This window comes from Neolamprologus brichardi, chromosome 18, assembly GCF_056152115.1.
Source record: "Neolamprologus brichardi isolate AB-2024 chromosome 18, ASM5615211v1, whole genome shotgun sequence".
Classification (NCBI taxonomy): Eukaryota; Metazoa; Chordata; class Actinopteri; order Cichliformes; family Cichlidae; genus Neolamprologus; species Neolamprologus brichardi.
In genome coordinates, this window is record NC_142121.1 from 2,865,010 (window position 1) to 2,877,641 (window position 12,632).

Sequence of the window (12,632 nt, forward strand, 5' to 3'; positions counted from 1 at the left end):
TTTAAATTATATCCATTTCCAAACAGAACTCCTGCATCTGAAGAAGACAAAAGTCAAATGAATGATCCAAATGTACTAAAACAAGTAAAATATTTAAACACAACTTTTAACCGAAATCATCTGAACTGTGACTGAATAGGTTTTTCTGTGGATGAAAAGTTCGTCAACAGCGACACCTGGAGTTGTTTTGTATGTCAGAGAACATCAGACCTGTGCTGATAATACTTAGTGATACTTTTTTCAAAATACAATTTTGAAAATATTTTAAAACAATGACAAAATAATTATGATCACAACACCTCACACTCAACATTTACTTTTGAGGTAAAAGTATGGTATTCAGCAGATATTCATTTGGTTTTATTTGCTCTTTTTAAAAGTACTTTTAAGAGGTTTTTAGTGCTGTTGGTATATATTAAAATGGTTGACATAACTGGCAGATGTGATGTGTAAATGTGAGGTCAGACGTCAAATGTGACATGACATTTGGATGCAGGCCACATGTGAGGTGCAGAATCCTCGTATTACTTCCTAAGTGTTGCCAATACGCACAAAGGCAGCAGCATTTTCAGCTTTAATCCTAGAGCTGAAAGACATTTTATGAAAGTTTGACATTATTTGACCTTGAAGAAGAGCTCAGAGGAATAAAGTAATGTCAAATTCAGCATCTCCATATATATATATATATATATATATAAAACACCCAGCACGCCCCTGCGGGCGGTTTATCCTTCAAGCTCGGGTCCTCTACCAGAGGCCTGGGAGCTTGAGGGTCCTGCGCAGTATCTTAGCTGTTCCCAGGACTGCGCTCTTCTGGACAGAGATCTCCGATGTTAGTCCCGGTATCTGCTGGAGCCACTCGCCTAGCTTGGGAGTCACCGCACCTAGTGCTCCGATTACCACATGGACCACCGTCACCTTCACCCTCCACATCCTCTCGAGCTCTTCTCTGAGCCCTTGGTATTTCTCCAGCTTCTCGTGTTCCTTCTTCCTGATATTGCTGTCATTCGGAACCGCTACATCGATCACTACGGCCGTCTTCTTCTGTTTGTCTACCACCACTATGTCCGGTTGGTTAGCCACCACCATTTTGTCCGTCTGTATCTGGAAGTCCCACAGGATCTTAGCTCGGTCATTCTCCACCACCCTTGGGGGCATTTCCCATTTTGACCTCGGGACTTCCAGGTTATACTTGGCACAGATGTTCCTGTATACTATTCCGGACACTTGGTTATGGCGTTCCATGTATGCCTTGCCTGCTAGCATCTTGCACCCTGCTGTTATGTGCTGGATTGTCTCTGGGGCATCTTTACACAGCCTGCACCTGGGGTCTTGCCTGGTGTGATAGACCCCAGCCTCTATGGATCTTGTACTCAGAGCTTGTTCTTGTGCTGCCATGATTAGTGCCTCTGTGCTATCTTTCAGTCCAGCTTTGTCCAGCCACTGGTAGGATTTCTGGATATCAGCCACCTCCTCTATCTGCTGGTGGTACATACCATGCAGGGGCCTGTCCTTCCATGATGGTTCCTCGTCTCCCTCCTCTTTCTTGGGTTTCTGCTGCCTGAGGTATTCACTGAGCACGCTGTCAGTTGGGGCCATCTTCGTGATGTATTCTTGGATGTTCGTTGTCTCATCCTGGACTGTGGTGCTGACACTCACCAGTCCCCGGCCCCCTTCCTTCCGCTTAGCGTACAGCCTCAGGGTGCTGGACTTGGGGTGAAACCCTCCATGCATGGTTAGGAGCTTTCTTGTCTTTATGTCAGTGGCTTCACGGGCAGGGCGTACGTGTTGATGGCCCGGATCTTGTTCTTACCGTTCAACTGACTCCTCAGGACTTGCCTGACCCTCTGCAGGTACTTGGTGGTTGCAGCTTTCCTAGCGGCCTCTTCATGGTTCCCATTTGCCTGCGGGATCCCCAGGTACTTATAACTGTCCTCTATGTCTGCAATGTTGCCTTCTGGTAGTCCAATCCCCTCAGTTCTGACTACCTTCCCTCTCTTTGTTATCATCCGACTACACTTCTCCAGCCCGAACGACATTCCGATGTCATTGCTGTATATCCTGGTGGTGTGGATCAGTGAATCGATGTCTCGTTCACTCTTGGCATACAGCTTGATGTCATCCATGTACAGGAGGTGGCTGACAACTGCTCCATTCTGTAGTCGGTATCCGTAGCCAGTCTTGTTAATGATCTCACTGAGGGGGTTCAGGCCTATGCAGAACAGCAGTGGGGACAGAGCATCTCCTTGGTAGATCCCGCACTTGATGGTGACTTGTGCTATGGGCTTGGAGTTGGCCTCTAGTGTTGTATGCCACATCCCCATTGAGTTCCTGATGAAGGCTCTTAGGTTCCCATTGATCTCGTACAATTCTAGGCATTCCAGTATCCAGCTGTGGGGCATTGAGTCATAGGCCTTCTTGTAATCAATCCAGGCAGTGCACAGGTTGGTCAGTCTTGTCTTGCAGTCTCGGCTGACTGTTCTGTCTACCAGTAGCTGGTGTTTTGCACCTCTGGTATTCTTGCCAATTCCTTTCTGTGTCCCGCTCATGTATTGACCCATGTGCCTGTTCATCTTAGCCGATATGATGCCTGACAGGAGCTTCCATGTAGTACTGAGGCAGGTTATTGGTCGGTAGTTGGAGGGGACTGGTCCCTTCTTGGGGTCCTTGGGGATCAGGACCGTCCGACCTTTGGTTAGCCATTCCGGGTGTCCCTCGTTAACTAGCAGCTGGTTCATTTGTGCTGCCAGACGCTCGTGGAGTGCAGTCAGCTTCTTTAGCCAGTAGGCGTGAACCATGTCGGGCCCTGGTGCTGTCCAACTCTTCATACTGGAGACCCTTTCTTGGATATCTGCCACTGTGATGGTTACTGGACCCTGTTCAGGGAGGTTGCTAAGGTCTGCCCTCAGATCCACTAGCCACTGAGCATTGCCGTTATGGGTTGCGTCCTTCTCCCATATGCTCTTCCAGTATTGCTCCGTCTCCAGCCTTGGTGGTGCTGTTCTCTTATTATTGTTCCCTTGCCACTGAGAGTACACCTTTACTGGTTCTGTGGAGAACAGCTGGTTTATTCTCCTGCCTTCTATCTCTCTGGTGTACCTCCTCAGGCGGCTTTGCCAAGGCTGTGAGTCTTTGCTTGGCAGTTTCCAAGGCCTCAGGTATGGACAGCTTGCTGTATTTCTTATGCACCTTCTTTGTCGCACCTTTCTGCAACTCCGTTATTTGGCTGACCTCCCTCCGTGCTACTTTGATCTTGCCCTCTAGCCTCCTTCTCCATAGAGGGTACTGCCCCTTGTGGCTGTTCAACTTGTAGCCAAGCATCTCACTGATCACTGCTGCCATATTGTAGATCAGCTTGTTAGTGTCGGTAATTGTGGTTGTAGGTATTGTCCGTATTGTCTAGCAGACCTTCTGAGGGTACTCTAGGTGAGTATATATATATATATATATATATATATACTCCAGGTGAGTGGAGTGAGCAAAAACTGTAACTATGAAGACTGTCGAGAAGTCCAGTGACCGGATAACACTGGCGCGGAGGCGTCTGGTAAACTGATAGTGTGGTTAGCTGGCAAAGAGAAGTTGAGAGCACGGGCCTTATAAGTCAACAGCTTAATTACCCACAGGTGAGAGCAATGAGCAGGAACACGGTGGCTCCTCCCAGAGGTGGAACTGCCGGCTCTGTGGAAAAACACTGGCATTCACCCAGACCATGACAGAATTTGTTTCCCCTGCATCAGAAGCGTGCACTGCTGTCCAAATGACAGACAAACAGTATCCCACATTTTTAGTTCACAAACACTTCTTACAATCACTTATTACTCCTGAAATTTTGGAAGTTTTATCCTTTTTATACAATAAAGTTGCAGGACGATACAAATGATTATCAGGCAAAATGCTTTGAAGTAATCTCGTTCAATAACACATGAGGACAACAAGTGTATTTTCTGTTAATGTCACTACACTGATCTTAACCGTATGTTTTTTGATCGTAAAACATCACTCCTTCCAAATACAGTTGATTGGAATGGAGGCAGCGTCAACTGGATCCACCCTCTCTGCCCAGCGCGTGCTCCCAATACAGGAGAAACAAATTCTTTAGCATTTAACTACCTTGGCACAACACCAACACCACCATTTTTATAGACGACATCATTGATTATGTTGACAAATCGTTGCAGCCCTAGTCACAAGCTCCTTGTAGTGACTGAAACAATGAGATTGTGAATACAAGCAGCAGAAATTAGTTTCCTTCCAAGGGTGGCTGGGCTCTTCCTTAGAGATGCTGTTTGTAGCCTGGCCTTTTGAAAGGGACTCAGAGTGTAGCTGCTGCTTCTCCACATCGAAAGGAGCCAGTTGAGGTCATTCAGGCATTTGACTAGTATGCCTCCTGGACACCTCCCAGGTGCTCTCAGCTGGTTTGGGAACAATTCAGTGTCTCCCAAGATGAGCTGGAGGAGGAGGCTGGGGTGAGGGAAGTCTGGAATCTATGATTTGAACCTGTGTCAGTCTTGTAACTGTAAAAGATATTCAATAGAACCTTAATGGAGATTTTCCCCCATTCATCTCATGGTAATTATTTAGTTATAGATAATAACCAATGTATTTGTGCAGAATGTTGGTTCCATGTGAAATACACTAGTGGTACAGGAGATTCTTTAAGTTTTGCCACAAGGAAGTCAAACTTTCCACTTAATGATACCTCATAACTGAAAAACTCTTAAGATGACAGAGCAGTTTATAGTTGGTGTCTATTTTCTGTGCTAATAATTGAAAATTCAGCATCACAATAACAATTACTTGGTTTTATTGAGCTGAATTTTTTTTTATAACTTTATCAATATTTATTTTAAGGGACGGGCATGATTTTCCAGAGACAAAGGAGCTGGATGGAGATGTCATATTTAAGGTCTGCTGAAAAAAAATCTATATTCCCTTAATAACAGCTTTTGAAAAAGAAAAGTATTTTTAAGATCACGCCTCTCATAGACATGCTGGGATATGCTTTTGTGTAAAAAAACAATAATAATAATAATCATAATAATAATATGTATAACAAAAAAAGTGGATTAAAAAAAGTTTTTCTATTGCAGCTGGTGGAAACCCATGGCATGGAGATTTTTATGAGTGAAATTGGAAGGTATAAAAAGATGCTCTTTCCACACCTGTCACGCTATTCTACTGAAAGGGATGAAGACAATCTGTCTACTGAAAATACAAAGCAAGACACGAGTGCCAGTGAAGGGGTTTTGAGGATTACATTACATGTCTTAAATGAAATTGGCCAAAAGGAGCTTGCTAACAAACTGGAGAAACGTAAGGACAAAACGTGCAAATAGTACAGAATTCGTTTTATAGTTTGTTTTTGTGATCTCTTATTGAAAAAATATATAAGCTGTTTGCGTTCTTTTTTTTTCTCTTTACAACCAGATATTTATGGTGAGCTTGATGTCTGGCAGCGCAAACTCAGACAAAAACTGAAAAGGTTTGAATACATTTATGAGGGAACAGTACGGCATAGGGACCAGACTCTTCTCAACAAGGTGTACACTGAGCTCTACATCACAGAAGGACTCAGTGAAAGTGTTAACAATGAACATGAGGTCAGGCAGATTGAGGCTGCATCAAGGAGATCAATGACAAAAGATAAGCAAATCAAATGCGAAGACATATTTAATTCTCTTTGTGGATCCCATAGATTCATCAGAACTGTGCTCACTACAGGCATTGCTGGTATTGGAAAAACTATCTCTGTGCAGAAGTTTAATCTTGAATGGGCAGAAGGAAGAGTTAACCAGGATATTCAGCTCCTTATTAATTTACCATTTCGGGAGCTGAATCTGATGAAGGAGAGAAGATACACTCTAACAGAACTTCTTCACAATTTTCTCACAGAGGCAAAAGAGTCAGGGATTTCAGATTTTAGCAAATATAAGCTTGTGCTGATATTTGATGGGCTGGATGAGTGCCGGCTTCCTCTTGACTTCAACAACAATGAGCCTTGTTCTTGTGTCTCAGAGCAAGTTCCAGTAGATGTGCTTCTCACAAATCTGTTCAAGGGGAACCTGCTGCCCTCTGCGCACATCTGGATTACCACCAGACCCGCAGCTGCACGTCGCATTCCAGTTAACTGTGTTGATCGCGTGACAGAGATACGAGGGTTTAATGATCCACAAAAGGAAGAATACTTCAGGAAAAAAATCTCTGATCAAAACATGGCCAGCAGAGTCATTTCACATGTTCAGTCAACCAGGAGCCTTCATATCATGTGCCATATTCCAGTCTTCAGCTGGATATCTGCCACTGTCCTGCAGAAGATTTTAGAAGAAAAAAGCCACGAGAGGAGAGGAGAAATGCCCAACACACTGACAAAAATGTACACACATTTTCTTGTGCACAACTCATTGATCAAATGTCAGAAGTACACACTCAGGGAAGAGGTTAGCGAGACCCAATCACAGGTCAAAATGAATGAAGAGATTATCTTGAAGCTTGGAAAACTAGCCTTTGAGCAGCTACTGAAGGGAAACATAATCTTCTATGAGAATGAAATCAGCGAGTACGACATAAATGTCAGCGACACTGCAGTATATTCAGGAGTATTCACAGAGATCTCAAAGAATGATTTTGGAATTCATCTAAAGAGATCATATTGCTTTGTGCACCTCAGCATTCAGGAGTATTTTGCTGCAGTGTATGTTTTCCACACCTTCATTTGCTCTAACCTAAACTTGTTGGAACCAGAAGGATCCCTCACTGTCCGAGAGGCTTCTACTGAAGTAACTGGCCTTCTCCAAAGTGCAGTGGATAAGGCCTTGCAAAGTGAGAATGGCCAGCTTGATCTTTTTCTCCGCTTCCTTCTTGGCCTCTCACAGGAATCAGATCAGTTGAAGAGTATTCTTGCCACCATGAGGAGTACTTTACCAAGTAATGAGGAAGTTATTGAGTACATCAAGGAGAAAATCAGTCAAACTCTTTCCCCAGAAAGATGCATCAATCTCTTCCACTGCCTCAGTGAGCTTAATGACCAGTCTCTTGTAGAGGAGATCCAGAAGTGTCTGAGTTCTGGTAGTTTGTCAGAGATCACACTTTCACCTTCACTTTGGTCTGCTCTGGTTTTTGTGTTGCTGACATCCAAGGATGAGTTGAATGAGTTTGATCTGAGAAAATATTCCAGATCTGAGGAGGGTCTCCAGCGGCTGTTACCGGTGAATCCAAAATAGCTTTGTGAGTAAATTACAACAATACTCTGTAATGTTCATATGACATACAATATTATTTTTAAATGTGACAATTATTATGATGCTAAAAACACAGCTGAAACAAACACACCAGATCAAATTCACTCTCTTCTTCATAGCTAAATAATTAAAAAAATAACACTGTATGTTACTTACTGTAAATTAAACTTAATATGCTTTACTCAGATTGACAATATGTGGAATCACAGACATTGGCCCTGGCTTAATATTTATTTAACTATTTTTTAATACAGTGCTTTAACTTGGCATCATCTACTATTTTATATTGTACAGCAGCCTCTTAACCCTGCAAAATATACTAGCATATGGTTATTTTTTCTGCTTTTAAGGCTTAAAGAATGCAACCTTACTGAGAAATGCTGTGAGATGCTTTCCAAAGTTCTATTTAGTTCATGTCTAAAAGAGCTGGACTTGAGTGATAATGACCTGCAGGACAAAGGAGTGAAACGTCTCCTTGATGGACTGGGAAATACTGCATGCCAGCTGGAAAAACTTAGGTTTGTGAAAATATCCTGGTGCAGGATATTTATGCCACACAAATAGCTAAAAGAAACTAACTCTATATGCTTTAAATTTAAATTTCAGTTTGGCATTCTGTGGAATCACTGACTCGGGCTGTGACTCTTTGGCTAAAGCTCGGACCTCCAGCCTCAAACACTTGAAGGAGCTGGACTTGAGTTACAATCATCCTGGGGAGTTGGGAATAAAGCACCTCTCCTCCATAGAGAACGACCCTGATCACCTCACTATCAGGTATAGTTGAGTTAAATTACACTTACAGTTAAATAAAAGTTCTTTTTTTTTCATGTTCTCTAGATTAGCAGAAAATAACATCTTTGATTTTACCTAGGATAAGTGACAGTGGGGAGTGTTACTTAAAATCAGCTCTGAAGAAATGTGAGACTTTTTGTTATTATTTTTAAACAAACATACCAGTGACATTTCAAGTTTTTATACTGGATGGGAGCACAAAAAACAAAACTGAAATCTTTTTTTTCAGATGCACAAGAGCTGACTGTGAACATGAATACAGCACATTCAGAACTATCTTTTTCTGAAGACAAGAAAAAAATGAAACGATTGGAAGAAAGTCAGAAATACCCTGACAACCCAGAGAGATTTGAAGACTGGGGACAAGTGCTTTGTAATGAGGGTCTCCGTGATCGGTGCTACTGGGAAATAGAGTGGTCTGGGGAATGGATGGGTATAGGAGTTGCATATAAAGGAATCAGCAGGAAAGGTAAAGGGAACGAACCAGTCCTTGGCTACAATGATCAGTCCTGGAGTCTACGCTACTGCAAAGGCAAATACACCGTCTGGCACAATAAGAATGATGATGCACCCATATCTGTTCCCTATTTCAACTCCAAGAGGGTTGGAGTGTTCTTAGACTGGACAGCTGGCACGCTGTCCTTCTACGCAGTGTCTTCACAGACCATGATTCACCTGCACACTTTCCACACTGAATTCACTGAGCCATTGTATCCAGGCTTCAGACTGGGAGAGCCACGTGCTACATTAATTTTACGCCAGCCAGAATATCTTTAAATGGTGATAGCCCCTGCAGACAACAGTTTTTAGAGTACAGTTTTACAGTATTGACAATTATGTGAACGCTGTAAAACAAATGAAGGGATTTCAGAAGACCTTGTATGTAAGTGATTTCAACAAAAGTTTTGTTTGTCGTTTTTTTTAAATCAAGTTCTAGTTTTGTAGCAAGTGGATATCAAAGCTGTGAAAAGCTGTCTGTCTTTAACCCTGAATTGAATCAGCAGAAGCGGACGGAAGGATGTATTTTTTCCTATAACTAACAATTTCAAGGAAATTGGTAATAAATTACATATTTTAAATCTTAATATCTATTTTCTGTAATGAGTTTTTTTTATGTTAAAGTGTTTGTATTATGTTTTTTATGCTTTTGTGATGAGGGATGGGATATGGATCAATAGGTGACAGTATTGAGAAAATATACTAGAAGCTTGTGAAATCAAGCTGTAATAAATAATCATCAGAACGATCCCATTGCAAACCAAAAGTGTGGGCATTGGATTTATTTTCACATTTTAAAAATACAGAGAAACGTAGATGTCGAAAGCAAGAAGGTACTAGGCTCACATCCACCATCTGCCTGGGCTCTTTCTTTGTGGAGTTTGCATGCTATCAGAATGTTTCCATGTCCAGTCCAAAGACATGCAGTTAATTGGTTATCTGAATGGGCATGATTGCAAGTGGATATCAGCGTGGAAAAAAAACCCCACACAGCAACTTACTCATATTAACAATGATTAATTGGAAAAATATATTTTGTGCTCAGTCATAAAATGTTTTGTGGCACTGGTTCTTCCCATGGGTCAAATGTAATGTTAACTTCAGTTACGTTATATTGATCAGCCACAACAGTAAAACCACTGACAGATTTTAAATTAAATGTGTCCGAACAATTAAAAGATTACAGCAAAGAACCAAAGGCCCTGACTCAACCTCCTTCCTATTCCAATCTGAGTATCAGTGGGATGACCCTGAACATGCCTGATCCATGGAAGTTCCACTCAGCAACCCACAGGACCAAAGGACCCCAGTGCCTAATGCTACACAGTGATCGGCAGGTGATTTTCATGCTGTGGCTGTTCAATGTATATACTGTACATCTCAAACATTTAAACTACAGTTACGGTGCTTATGGGGAACAAACATATATTTATACATAAGACTTAAGAAACAGCATATCGTATTTTTTTTTCCTTTTTTATTTCACGAGGAAAAAATGTCCCGCGCAATGTTTATGGAGATGTGGAGGAGCCGTCAAAGTTAAAAGCAAACAAAAAGTATGATTGGCTAAATCTGGTTGATGCATATCAAACAGTTGAAATGAAAAAATATATATATATATATTTTTGTGCAAAGCTAGGTGAACCTTGTGCTATATTGACATAATAATAAAATAATATTAAAATATGGAAACACAAACTCTTGTCTATTTTTTTTAATTGAATTATACTAAAATCTGAAAAAAAGAATGAAAATAAAAAATATATCTCTATTTTCTGTTGCCTACATTGAGGAGGGTGACTTTGCTTCTGAACAGGAAAATGAGTGGGAAAGGCTAAAGTGTGTGTAACCCAAAGGACCAAACAGGACGCAGAAACTCGTGTTGGGCTTTTGTTTATTTGTTCGTAATGTCATTGTTTGCTTTAGCACTTTTCGGTGCTCACTGCTCCAGATCCGCACCGACTCTCTGCTCCAGCAGCTCTCTTCCTCTCCAGCTTGGCCGTTACTGAAAGGGAAGGGATGATTATATGATGCTTGCCATGCTCCGAAAACAAGCCTTCCCAGGCGCCACACCCTGAACACTCTGTTTGACTCCTCCCTTGCAACCGAGCCACCAACAACACCCTGCCACACACCCCCAGCAGGAAATCAGCCACAGCCATCTGAACCCCCGTCCTATGGACCACTATGAACTTAAAAGCCTGGAGGGCCAGATACCACCATATGATCCGACCATTAGAAAACATAACAAATTAAACTGAAATGAATTTAATTTGACTTTTAAAATCATGCTGAGTGTTCCTCATGTGAGCCATGATGACATGAGGTGATGACTGTGTTTGATATGAAGCTGAATCCAGTGTATGTAGTGAACTTTGTGCTGTATTGATGAGTAGTTTAGTGATCAGAGTCCATGTAGTTTCCAGGATCAGACTGAATGCAGTGCAGTGCTGGAAGCTGCTGCTGACTGTGTGAATGTGTGTCTGTGCTGCTTGTTGCTGCTGTCAAACTTCAGATGAGCAGGTAGTGAAGCCCGTGGTGAGCGTGTACCCAGCAGCATCCAGAGCCCACCTGGAGGGGAACAGCTCCCTGCTGTGTGTGGCCTCAGCCATGTTTTCTCCTCTGGTCCAGTTCTCCTGGAAAAGACAGAAGAAGAACGGCGGAGAAGCGGAGGAGCTGCCCCCTGCTGAGGGAGAGCAGCTGGAGCTCAGAGAGTCGGGACACAGCGCCTCCATCTTACTGATCCAGGAGCAGGACACCAACACATATAAATACAGCTGCTGGGTGAAGCACGAGGGGGGCACAGTGGAGGCCCAAACACAACAAGGTAATGAAGGCTTGGTGACTGTGTTGAGCAGTGATTCAGCTTCATGTGGAGATGCTGTCAAAGAGAGCAGAGCAGCAGAGGACTGACATTTCTCACTGCAGCTCCAAACATTTGACTCCTTTTCTGTTTCAGAGCTTCCAGCTCCAGCAGCCTCCTGTCCTCCAGAGAGAGAGCCAGCAGACCTGCCAGCTCTGCAGCCAGCTGACTGTAAGATCACCTGCTGCCTCTCTGCATGGACAGCTCCAATGTCCAATGAGGGAGCTGGAACAAGTTTAGGGTCTTAAAGTTGCACTAATTGATCAAATCTTCATCCAACAAGCTCTGATAAAGCCACTGTACACTAGCTGCTCAGCACCAAACAGCAGACAGACCATAATATGTCAGAGATCAGTTTGTTAGCTGCTTGTGGAGTTCTTCTGCCCCCAAGTGGACACAAACACTACATCAATTCATCCACTTGAAGAAGAAGCTGTGACTGTTTCTATTTGGACTTTTTCTCCTTGATCTGAGAGGAATAACCCGACTGTCTGTCTGTCTCTTTGTGTCTGTCTGTCCTTCAGTGTCCTTCCAGTCTCAGTGCAGGGTGAAGCTGCTCTGCCTGCTGTACACAGTGCTGATAGTGAAGAGTCTGGTGTACTGCTGTGGACTCTCTCTGCTGATGATGCTCACAAACAAGGGAGCGTCCACCAACTGCACACATGCTGACTGACTGTTTCCTGCTCGCCTTTTCTCACCATCAGATCTCATCAATTCATCTCATTCATCACTTTGATCAGTGTTCACAAATGTTAGTTATGATGTGTTGTGCTTATTTTGCCTTTTTCTTCAACAGTTAGAAGATCATCTGAAATAAATCCATCTTTACATGTATTGTTGCTCTGAGTTAGAATTCTTTTTGTACTTATTGTGACTTTTATTGTAGTAACAAAAATCATCAGGAATATTTTTATCACAAGTTTTCAGTTTGATTTGTTTTTGTTTGATTTTCAAATGTCAAACAGTGTAGTTGTGTTTGTGTGAATAATAAAGATTTCAAGATGAAGAGTTTGATTCTACTTTCATTGTGTGATGAACAACAAGCCGTGTGAGTGAAGCACAAACTGACTGTATCCAAACTTCCTGCAGCAGACGGGCTGTGTGGCTTTCTGCTCTGCAGCCTCCACACCGTTAGCTGTGGCTTTTCACTTTAATAACACAATGACAGTTACAAGCATGAACTCTGCTTCAAGAATGATTCCAGGAAGCATCTGTGTTCTTCACCTGTGAGAGAAACA

At 42.5% G+C, this 12,632-nt stretch overlaps 1 pseudogene across 1 annotated transcript; it reads left to right on the top strand.

Moving 5' to 3' along the window:
- Window positions 1-4,383: 4,383 nt before the first annotated feature.
- On the top strand, window positions 4,384-9,035 carry LOC148097289 (NLR family CARD domain-containing protein 3-like; annotated as a pseudogene). The gene is made up of 7 exons (XR_015716828.1): window positions 4,384-4,469; window positions 4,855-4,909; window positions 5,094-5,316; window positions 5,431-7,208; window positions 7,539-8,015; window positions 8,113-8,159; window positions 8,263-9,035. The product of XR_015716828.1 is annotated as an NLR family CARD domain-containing protein 3-like (transcript).
- Window positions 9,036-12,632: the final 3,597 nt, after the last annotated feature.